Raw genomic sequence first — 10,311 nt, 5'->3', positions numbered from 1 at the left:
AGTTTCATGTGTGCAAAATAGTGATTCCACACTTCCATACAACTGGTGCTCATCAGGAGCTCACTCCTTAATCTCTTTTTTTTTAATTTTTTTTTTAATGTTTATTTATTTTTGAGACAGAGAGAGACACAGCATGAACGGGGGAGGGGCAGAGAGAGAGGGAGACACAGAATCGGAAGCAGGCTCCAGGCTCTGAGCCATCGGCCCAGAGCCCGACGCGGGGCTGGAACTCGCGGACCGCGAGATCGTGACCTGAGCTGAAGTCGGACACTCAACCGACTGAGCCACCCAGGCGCCCCTCACTCCTTAATCTCTAACACCTCCCCTCTGGTAACCATCAGTTTGTTTTCTGTACTTAAGAGTCTGTTTCTGGATTTGTCTGTCTCTCTTTCCCTCCCCGCCTTTGCTCATTTGGTTTGTTTCTTAAAGTCCACATGTGAGTGAAATCATATGGTATTTGTCTTTCTCTGTCAGAGGTCATTTCTTTGCCTAGAGTATGCAGAATAAAGTCAGACTTTAAATATTCAAGCATCAGATCCCTTGCTCAGTCATTCTTGGAATATCCCACATTAATGAAGACAATTGCACCCAAAGTAGACTTGGTAGAATGAGGAAGACATTTATAAGAGCAGTTGGTGGCAAGGCAGCGGTTGAAAGTAGATCAGAGTTAAGGTGAAAAGTTACTGACCATGAAACCATACAGAAAATATGCTCCAGTGCTGATGGAAAGAGTCCTTTAGTAAGAGAGATTAAAAATGCAGTTTCAGGGGAGAGAGAGAATGAGACTTGGACAGTAACCAGTCACCAGCCTCTGAGAGAATGGGGAAAAGGAGAACCAGAACCCATCTGATCTCAATGGTCTTCGAAAATGGTGGGGGGAGCTGAGAAACAGAGGCGGGTTTTACGTGGTGATGGAAAAGTAAGGGAGTTCCCTTTTAGCAATTTCTGTTTTTGAAAAAATAAATGTGACACCCATGCCTTTTATATTAACTAAGCATATAGGCTGAGGACATACTGCCCCCTTCGTGCATGTGCGCAGGCACACACATACTCATGACACAGTCACACATACTCAAGAAGAGGGGGAAATGGTTTCATGAGGAACTAAAATAACAACAGCAGCAGGAATAACTGTATGTTGGGACTGAATTCCATTCCTTAAAGTTCATAGTAATGACTCAGTTAAAGTTTTTGCCTGGAATTAATTGCAAACAAGGCTTTATAAGTCACACAAAGGTGGAGGGAAAATAAGTCAACAAAGGAATCGGGTTGATCATTTACTTCCTGTCCTAGGATATGGCTAGCAGGGGATGAGCTGTATAGCTAATGCGGAAAGTAGAACTTTTCTGGGTTTTTTTTTTTTTTTTTTTTTTTTTTTTTGCTTCTTTGAAATGATGTGCAAATCAGAACCAGCTGAATTAAGCAGGTAAAGCATAGCCCTTGAATACAATGATTAATGGTACCTACACAGTAATTTATGGGAAAATGCTATTGAGCTCAGATATTATCCTGACCATTTCTACCACACACTGTAGTTCAATATGTGTGTAAGATATCACCTTTTTTAAAATAAAAAAACAAATTTACATTATCTATTTTTGTCCACATTATCAATCTTAGTAGATAGACTCTTTTGACCCTCTCTGGTACAAAGCACTAGGCCTCATCTTGGTTGTGCATGTATGATAAGATTTTTTTTTACAGTATGTTTTACAGTATCATAATGGAAAGGAGAAAAAGGATTAAAAGTGTTGAAAATCAAAAAATTCACGCACTATTAGTATAGGTTCATCATTCTTATTTTGAGTTTGCCCAATTCAAAACCCAAAGACTATACAAATGTATGCGCGTATGTGTTTTGCATTATAAAAAAAACTCGATGGAAGTATGGAATTAGAAATAACCTCAAGGAGTTACTTTATGCACTGTCGCCTGTGTCTGTACTGGTTTTTAAAAACCCTTACTAGTGTTTCATATTTGCTTTATGCCCTTTAAAGGACTCAGATTCATAATATACAAAGAAGTTTATGTGATATATAGAGCAGAGCCATAAACCATATTTTATGCATAACAGTGATTAAATGCACGGTTGATATATTTCACTAAGATGGAAACCATGTCGAAAGGCTTACATTTTGATAACTTTCCTTTTGGGGGGCATTTCTAAATTATTTAAGTTGAAGAATAAAATGACTTGTTTGTGAATTTACATGCTCTTTTTAATCATCTTTAGGTAACGCTGATATGGCAAAGACGCTAAATTACAGGCAGCAGTGGGAATCTACTGTGTAAAAGGCACAGAATCATTTTGTATATGAGTCCATGAGGAATATTCTGTTCAAGGAGTGGAGACATAAGAAAATTACCTAACTCATGAACCACACATTAAGAGCGTAGTCAGCTGTTGTAAATGCGTATCCAACAACAAACCATTATGTATCTTTGGCTTAATTATATGCGCTTATTACGCACCTGTACTGGAGAGTGGAGGCTGCTATTTGCATTACTTGTGGTTTTCTCTATCAAAACAACATTAGCATTACGAAGCTTATCAAGGCTACGTATGAGTTCTCCGGCTTAAGTGTGTAGTCTTTTTATTTTGTGCACAACCCAAAAAAGATTAGGAGAACAAATCAGGAAATATTTTAATCACATTAGCAAAGAATCTCTAAATTTAGATATGTAGTGAATTTATAGACATGGACAACCATCAGCAAAATTACTAAGCTTTTGTAAATCAACCTGACATTTAGGAAGAGAGTAAAAAAGTTAGATACATTCAGCATTTAATTTTTTCCCTAGAGTTCCATCTTAAAGGGTATTAATTATTATTATGAGGATGTTCAAAATAGGGGGAAATGTTAAACTACCAAATAATGTTTGATTTACAGTTTTTACAAGTCACATTAAATAAACAATCTAGGTAAAATTGTTCTGTATGTTTAAGAGCATCTCCTAACCAAATAGAGGTATTAAAATATTTATTGTATGGAAAGTACATTTTAAAAGTAGAAATATATATCTATCGAAAGCAGCCTCAAAAGATCATAAGTGGCTCTAAAAAGAAGACTTTTATGGAGCAGTTCATTTATATACATCATCAAAACTTGTTACTTTTACAAATCAGATTTCCCTACTGATTTTAATGCATGCTTATTTTAAAAGAACCAAAGTAATAGGGCATCTTTTTAAGTGGCTCAGTCGGTTAAGCATCTAATACTTGGTTTCAGCTCAGGTTGTGATCTTAGGGTTGGTGAGATCAAGCCCTGCATGGGGCTCTGCGCTGACAGCATGGAGCCTGCTTGAGATTCTCAGTCTCCTTCTCTCTCTGCCCCACCCCTGCTTGCATTCTCCTTCTCTCTCTCCCTCTCTCTCTCTCTCTCTCTCTCTCTCTCTCTCTCTCTCAAATAAATAAGCTTAAAAAAATAAAAGCATCAAAGTCATTAACCCATCCTTTAATTTTACAACTATCTATGCTTGAATTAATCTTTCCACATCAGTCCTTCACTCCTGTCTTCCTTCCTTTCTAATGGGGAAAAACTAAGGTCCCACTAAAGAAGATAACACATGTCCTGGTGAGTATAACCCTATTATTGTAATGAAAATAAAACCATTTCAGAGGAATAAACAAATGGTGCCAAATGTCCAGAGAAAATTAAAATTATATTTGGGATCCCCATGGGATCTACTACCAGTCCTTGGGTTGAAGTTTGATAGTTTCTTGGGAAGACAAAAGCTTAGTAAAACAAGGGGTTTGGATCCATGAAAAATATGATAATAATAGCAAAAGAAGAAATACTAAATAATGTTATTGATTTATAGTAGACACGAGAAAGGAGCAGATGGTCATTGGGAAAAAATATGTAGTCATTTTAGTAGATGATCCTTAATATGAATTCTATTTCTTACAACCACAGACCATCTACAAATAAATCTCTAGAAATACCAAAAAATTTCTAGAAATATAAGAAATCCTATAGTAATTTTTTTTCTTATAATAAAATTTAGGGTTAAATCTAAGGATAAGCAAAATTTTTCCAGCTCTTACATTGTATTTTAAAGGTTCTGGAGCCCCTTCATTCACAAAAGCAGACACTAAAATAAATACGGTCACTTTTTTTTTATATTACACTGTAAGTTATAAACCAATTTGGTCTCATTTTATTAATATTTAGATAGAGATCATTTTTCAGATCATTTTATTTAAAAAATACTTGTTTTGTTCAACAATTATAGCAACATTTTTCTTAGGAATTGCTTTTAGAATGAAACCATCTGACATGACTAGAACAATGAGGTAATTTTTTAGAATTGAGATTATCTCCACAATGTCTATTACATATTTTTGCAACTCAGCAAATTATTTCATTTCCTTCTCCCTCGTATGGAAATTTAATCTAGGTATTTATTTCATTTTCAGTAACCTATTTGAAGAAAGACTATCCTTCAGTATACAGTATTACATTATGCATTCAAAACTGATACTATAAATTATGCATTCTAACAAAAAAATTATTAATGGTTTTTGGGGGGGGCAACCACGAAACCTCAACTGCCAGCAATAGAAAGTAATTTTCTCTGTTGCCCATCAGAAAGGAAAAGAAACCCAGACAGTGTGTTTAAACAGCATCCCGACACTTACTCTTTCACACATGTCACTGTTTACAAAAACAATAGGAAGGTCCCAAAACGATCTGGAAGTCTAAAGCACAGGCTTTATTTATTTATTTATTTATTCATTTATTTAGCTTTTTACTCTTATTGGAATTTTTTTTCTTTTATTTTTTTTAAGTTTTTATTTAAATTTCAGTTTAAAAATGTGGATGAGGCACCTGGGTGGCTCAGTTGGTTAAACCTCCACCTATTGATTCAGCTCAGGTTCATGAGCTCTGCACGGTCAGTGTGGAGCCTGCTTGGGATTCTTCCCCCCCCCACCCCCCGCAACTTCCTCCCTCTCCCGTGCCCCCCCCCCACTTTCTCCCAATAAATAAACAATTTTTAAAAAATATAGAATGCTTTACGAATTTGCATGTCACACTTGTGCAGGGGCCATGCTAATCTGTATCTTTCCAATTTTAAATTTTTTTTCAACGTTTTTTATTTATTTTTGGGACAGAGAGAGACAGAGCATGAACGGGGGAGGGGCAGAGAGAGAGGGAGACACAGAATCGGAAACAGGCTCCAGGCTCTGAGCCATCAGCCCAGAGCCCGACGCGGGGCTCGAACCCACGGACCGCGAGATCGTGACCTGGCTGAAGTCGGACGCTTAACCGACTGCACCACCCAGGCGCCCCTGTATCTTTCCAATTTTAGTAAATATGCTGCCAAAGCGAGCACAGGCCACCTTTAAACATCAGTAAACAGATACTTTTAAACTACGACTTGGCCCTTGAATGTTTTCCACTGAGGTCCATTTTAACATGTGGTTTGTGACATCAGATGAAAGGAAGTTTTCAATTTACTGTATTATATTGATGACAGAATTTGCCAGCTATTTTCCTCTGCTCTTGTTACTAGTACTCCCCCCAAATGGAGTATTTCATAATTATTAAAATCACTGAATGGAGGCTCTAACAACATTCCATCCTATTTAATATCACCTGAATTAGAGAAGAGGTCCTGTGAACCTTGGGAGGAATCTTTGTGCAGTTGGAACTGTGTTATAGAAAAGGGATTCCACCACTATTATAGGCAGGAGTAGAATGAGTGAGCATCCTGGCCAGGGTCATTCAGAGACATCCCAGGTCAACCCAGAAATCCCAGATGAGAGAGGAAACCGTGAACTTGTTGAGCCGTCCATCCCTATGGTTGTGTGACTTATTTGCCCCCAGCAGCACTTTTCAAAATTAGGAGGGTAGGTTCAAAGAGCTGATTATGTTTTTGCAGAAATGGTTCAACAGAACAAAGTCCACTGCAGTGGATGTGGGGTCTTGACTGGGTAGAAAAGAGTGGGGAGTATGTGATAGATCACAGGATCGAGATCAGAAAAACAAAGCCACTAAGGAGATCCCTTGGGAGAACAGAGGTCCTCCCTCCACTTCTATCACAGCCGTCGCCATACAGTACTCCATCTCAAACAGCATAAATCTGGGGGCAAATGTGGTTCAATTTGCAGAACTGTTTTACAGAAAGCTTTTAATTTCTAAAAGCATTTTGTATAAAATTCACAGAAAAATTAGTTATACATAGGCAATTCAGTATGGATTAAGATAAATCTTACTATAATTTCTTAGATTTTTGTTCCCAGCAATTACATTACATTTCAAAGTCTCAGAAAAACCAGACTTTATATCAAAACATCGCACCCAGGAGTGCCTGGTTGGAACAGTTAAGCGTCCAACTCTTGATTTGGGGCTCAGGTTATGATCGAGCCCCACATCAGGCTCTGTGCTGACAGTGCAGATCCTGCTTGGGATTCTCTCTCTCTCCCTCTCTCTCTGCCCCTCCCCCCTTGCATGCTCTCTCTTCCTCAAAATAAATAAGTAAATTTCAAAAATAAATAAATAAATAAGGGTGCCTGAGTGGTTCAGTTGGCTAAGTGTCTGACTTCAGCTCAGATCATGAGCTCAGTTTCTGAGTTCAAGCCCCATGTTGGGCTCTGTGCTGAGAGCTCAGAGCCGCTTCAGATTCTGTCTCCCTCTCTCTCTGCCCCTCCCCTGCTCATGCTCTGTTTTCTCTCTCTCTCTCTCTCTCTCAAAAATAATAAAACATTTAATAAATATGTACATACACACAAAAATAATAAAACCTTCCAACCAAAAATATGAGCCTTTTCATACCCTATTTTTCAAATAGAATCCATCCCAATTCTATTACAATTGTAGAGTAACTCATTTGTTTTGCTTTATTTTTATGTGCACAGCAGTATTTCTCAATGCTAAGAATGAAAGTTTATTCACTACAGGATATTCTTATCTGCATTTTTTATCCTTAATACATTGATTCATACTTAAGTTCATACATGAAGGTAATATTATTAAGACCCATGAATCTGTCCTCTGCCCTTTCTATTTTCCGGATTCTATCTGATATTGGCCTAGTGTCTCTCCACAGTATGCAACAGGAAAGGATTTATTTTGTTTTGTTCTGAGTATTCAATATTTTTGATATGGTAGAGAATTTCAGGTAGAGTCCTAGTATCACTGGTGAAAATAAAACTGCTTCACAATTTTCTTTAATTTTCCCATATGCTACTAGTAATGGGTGAAACATACTACTTTATACTGGGTTATTTAATCAGTGTAGTGGGTTGAATTGCGTCCCTCCTTCCAAAAAAGATATGTTCAAATCCTTATCCCTAATCCCAGGTATCTGTGAATGTGACCTTATTTATAGAAAAGGTTTTTACAGATATAATCCTTTTAAGATGAAGTTCTCCTGGATTGGGGTAAGCTGTGACCCCAGTGACTGGTGTTTTCACAAGACAAAATAGAGGCATATTTGGATATGGAGACACAAAGAATGTACACAGGAAAGAAGGCCATGTAATGATGGAGACAGAGACTTAAGTGATGCAGCTACAAGCCAAGGAATGTCAATGACTGCCTGCCTCCAGCAGAAGCCAGGGAAAAGACGTGGAACAGATTTTCCCCTCACCGCTTCCAGAAGGAACTAATCCTGGCAACACTGTGATTTTGGACTTCTGGCTCCTGAACAATAAGAGAATATATTTCTTTTGTTTTAAGCCACTCATTTTGTTTTAATATGTTATGGAAGCCCTAGGAAATGGATACATGAAGTATATTTGTAAGATAACCCCAGTTCAGACTCATTTCTGGCAAAAGAAGTCAGCATGAGCCACGACTCCCCATGCTTCCAGGAAGCATAAGTGAAAAACCCTCACTAGAGTATCTGGAGAATTCTTTTTGATTATTAGATACCTGAAGATATTGAGCTACCTTTCCTCATAATATACTTTTAATTTTCCCCACCATTACCTGAAGTTACTAATAACTTGAAGAGAAATAGTTATGTGGAAAGTTGGAAGTCAGAATTGTTTGTTGTGGAATTTGGGATTTCACAGGAGCACACTCAACTCACAATGGAGGTTGTAACTTTTCCTTCTTCAGTTGGTTCCAGATTAATTTCTATTGTGAATGGGAATTGAAATGAACAGGTCCCTCCTGGAGTAATATGGATGTATTAGCAATGTTAAACTCACAGGAAAAAGAATCTGTCATATATATACCAAAATGTTAATAGAATTTGGAGGTTTCAGTTTTCTACTTTTTGGGTGTACAAACCTACTTTTTCTACAATGAGTATGAATTGCTTATATAATCTAAAAAGTTAATAAGGAGTTTGCTTAGTTCATGGCATGACATTTGCATTTTTCTTAGGTCACATGTTTCTCTGACCTTGTGCCCAGAGAAATAAGGCAACAGACCTCTAGTCTCCTTGCCCTGAAATTTTTTTCCTACATACATATGTGCACGCAAGTACATGCGTGCACACACACACACACACACACACACAAGTAATAGAGGAGTGTTAGCTTTTTCAGCAATGAGATGTAAAGGAGACATAAATCATGGACATATTTGACATTTAACCAATTTAGATTCCTTTCACACCACTTTCAATTTCAAGTGTGTCCTTTGATTCTCCCTTTAGAGAAAACAACCCTCTGCTGATCAGAGAACATCTCACCAAGGCCACCCCATCTCCACAACTCTTGGAAGCCTGTTCACTCACAACAGAGTAAAGTGTGACTATGTGGCATACTACTCAAGGGGCCACATGTGACAGCCTTGAGAATAACCCTATTTTCTGGAAACACTCGGCATTTTATTGAGTCTTCAGCATTAAAAAATTTAAGAATGCCCTGTTTCACGGCATTACCAGTTTTAAAAAGCCGGTAGTATTTCTAGGCTTCTCACTAATTTAAGGGAAAACAATAAAATTAAAATAGCCTGTAAGGCCCTATATGATTCAGACCTACCTTGCCAGCTGTGCTCCCCTTACTCTCTGCATTCCAGGCCTCTCCATGCTCCCTTACTCTCCACAACCCACCCTCGAATGTGCTATGACCTTTCCTGCCACAAACCATTCCCATATACTGTTCCCTCTGCCTGGAATTCTCTTCTTCCCGACCTCTTTACCTAAATAATCCAACCCACCCTTCAGATTTCGTCTAGGTTTTTGTTTCTTCCTCCCTTCCCCCTCCAGACTCTGTCAAGCGCCCATAACATAATATTCCTCTCCTTCCTAGCCCTAACCAAGGATGGAATTTTCTATTTCATTGTATGATTATTCTATTAGTGCCTATCACATCCTCCAGAATGTAAGTTCTCTGAAGGCAGAGATGAAGCTGTGTTTTGTTTTGTTGTTCTGTTTGTTCCCCAGCTCTTGGGCGGTGCCTGGCACATGGTTAGGCTCTAAATAAATAACAGGGGTACCTGGGTGTGTCAGTTGGTCAAGCATCCGATTCGGGCTCAGGTCATAATCTTGTGGTTCGTGGGTTCAAGCCCCACTGATAGCATGGAGCCTGCTTGGGATTCTCTCTCTCCCTTCCTGTCCCTCTTCCACTCATGCTTTCTCTCTTTCAAAGTAAATAAATAAACTTAAAAAAATACTTAACCGTTATATGAATGAATGAATTGGAAATGCAAACTTTAAAAGTTCTTTGATGGCCTCAGTTCTCAAGAACCTCTCCTTCCGAGTCTGAGAGACACGAAACAGTGTACTCACTGACACACAGATGGAAGGAGAACTTTGAAAGCAATGAAGTTTTGTTGTCATCCATAAACCAGTGCTTGACCGTGGTGAGCACTATCTTTCCTTTTGAGGTACACTACTAGCTGTTCCCTCATGTATCCAGTTCCCAGCAAGGAATGTCTACCGTTTCTTCTTTATTGTGCATGATGTCTTACACTGTATTGTTCGGTACAGCTGCATTTGGCGTATATTCATGATAAAAAGGTAGATTCCCCCATCCCTAGGCTATATGTGTTTTTTCACCTACCAACTATCCTCCAGTATTGTGACCAAGTCTCCCAAGATGGTGCCTTTCCAGACTCACCTAGCACATGGGATTTCTAGACTCAGTCCTGTCACTCAGTAAAACTTTGCATGAAGTTTTGATTACTTTCCAACAGACGGAATGAGGCCAAGAAAATGAGACCAATTGCAGGTTTCATTCTCTCTCCATTCCTTATCACTTGCAAAGCCAAGTATTCCTGAAATCTTTCCTGTCCTCTGCCTGGAATTGGGATTCTTCAACTGCCCCAACATCGGCACATCAAGGCTCACACCGGACACTTGATCATGTTGCTGAGTCCCAGAGTTTTTTTTTAATGTTTATTTATGAGA

General features: G+C 38.4%; 1 pseudogene; it reads right to left on the bottom strand.

Moving 5' to 3' along the window:
* Positions 1-5,001: 5,001 nt before the first annotated feature.
* On the bottom strand, positions 5,002-5,091 carry LOC147583213 (U6 spliceosomal RNA; annotated as a pseudogene).
* Between the last annotated feature and the right edge of the window lie 5,220 nt (positions 5,092-10,311).

Source organism: Puma concolor, chromosome A2 (genome assembly GCF_028749965.1).
Source record: "Puma concolor isolate L17-30 chromosome A2, mPumCon1.1.hap2, whole genome shotgun sequence".
NCBI classification, from domain to species: Eukaryota; Metazoa; Chordata; class Mammalia; order Carnivora; family Felidae; genus Puma; species Puma concolor.
The sequence above is the reverse complement of the archived record's forward strand: the minus strand, read 5'-3'. Positions and strand labels throughout refer to the sequence as shown.